Genomic DNA, 1,814 nt, shown 5'->3' on the forward strand with positions numbered 1-1,814 from the left:
TAACACCTTCCTGTGGCTTTTTGTTGCCAATGGGATAATGTTTGGGCTTGTCACTCTGGCCCTCAAGGCTGCCGTGACACGCCCCTGACTGCCCGCCACCCCACCCACCCGCCTCACCGCCCACTACTGCCCCCACGAACTGTTCCTGCAGCGCCTGCACACAGCACCTGCTTCCTGACCCTCACACAAGAGGCACCCTCTGCCTCACTGCTTTACCTAACTCTCACTTGTCTTTCAAAACATAGCTCAGGTGGCAAACTCTTCCAAGAAACCTTCCCTAACTCCCAAGTCTGGTCAGTTTCTCTCATCTATGCTCCCAGAGCACTCTGCGTTGCAATCATTATTGCTCTTTTTACTCTTTATTCCAACCTTGTATTACAGGATGGCTCCTTGCAGGCAGGAGCAAGGTCTTACCAGATATTGTATCCCAGTACCTCGCACAGTTCCTGGCACAAAGGAAGCATTCAGTAAAGGTATATTCAATGAGAGAGAAGGAGGAGGGGAAGGAAGGAGGAAGGAAAAGAAAGAAAGTATATGATTTAAAAAAAATCAAACTCTTTGGCTTAGCATTCGAGGCTCTTCATGAGCCAACCTCCTTTCTTGGTACCCTTGGGGCCCGCTGAATGCCTTGCAGTGTCTAGAGCCCAGTGTACTCTCTTACGCCCTTGTATATGCTGTGACCTCTCTCTGGAACCTGGTTTCTTTGCTTACCTCTCTCTCTCCCTCTCTGCATGGTGAACTTCTGGTCACTTCTCCCTGATCTCCCTATTTCAAATAGCAAACTAATTATTGAATAAATGAGTTATTCTTTCAAAACCCAGTTCAAATCTTCTTTCTTTGTGAAGCTTACCCTATTTTGTCCATCTCTTCCCTAGTCTCCCAAGGCAATCACTTCCTTGTTCGTGTTACTTCTGCACTTTGTACATAGTTTTGTTTTTCATCTATCACATCATTGGGTTGTATGTCTGTTTTAGCCCAGGTTACTTGAGTACATGTCTACCTTAGCCCAGGTTCCCTAGATAAAGAACCTGAGGCAAAGCATTGTTAAGGGGTGCAATCCCAGAGAAACCAGAGTGAGGGAACAAGGAAATGAGGCAGGAAACAAGGGGTTAGAGAGATCATACGGGCTCACTACACCCTGGAACAGTCCTGGAGTTTGGAGGGCGCAAAACAAACATTGTATTTGCTGGATTGTTCCCATCTCCTGCCCTCACTGGCCAAAGTCCACCCCACAGGCATCAACTCCCCTGCACTACCAGGTTGTGCTGTGTGGTCCCTCTGGGCAGCCGCTGGGAAAGCCAGAGCCTCTGAGGTTTGACCTGCTCTGGCCAGTGGGCAGGCATAGGGGTTTCTCCTAGACAATTGATGCTGACTTGGGAGCTTCTCAGTCTGTGATGATGGTGTCCAGATTTTAAGACCACTGTAAGGCAGGAGGAGTCTAAACAGTTCAAATCCACCCAGAGGAGTCTCAGAAGAAAGGCCTGGCGGTCTGCTTCCAATAGGTCACAGCCCTGGAAATCCTATGGAGCACAGCTCTATTCTGACGCACATAGGGTTGCCATGAGTTAGAATCAGCTTGATGGCAACTGGTTTATTTCTTTGGTTTTGGTAAGACAGAAGATGTCACTAGGGCTCTCTTAGCCCTAGAAGTAGGTAAGGCAAGTGGAGCTAAGAAGATGCAGGGTGGTGCCCGTTCTGGGCCTGGAACACCGACTGTTTCCCCTGAGGGTCCCTTGCCCATCCCTAGTGCCCAGCACAGAGCTTGGCACAATATGGGTCTTAGTGGATGCTCATGGATGTGGTGAACATTTGTT

The sequence above is a fragment of the Trichechus manatus genome, unplaced genomic scaffold (genome assembly GCF_000243295.1).
Source record: "Trichechus manatus latirostris isolate Lorelei unplaced genomic scaffold, TriManLat1.0 scaffold00015, whole genome shotgun sequence".
NCBI classification, from domain to species: Eukaryota; Metazoa; Chordata; class Mammalia; order Sirenia; family Trichechidae; genus Trichechus; species Trichechus manatus.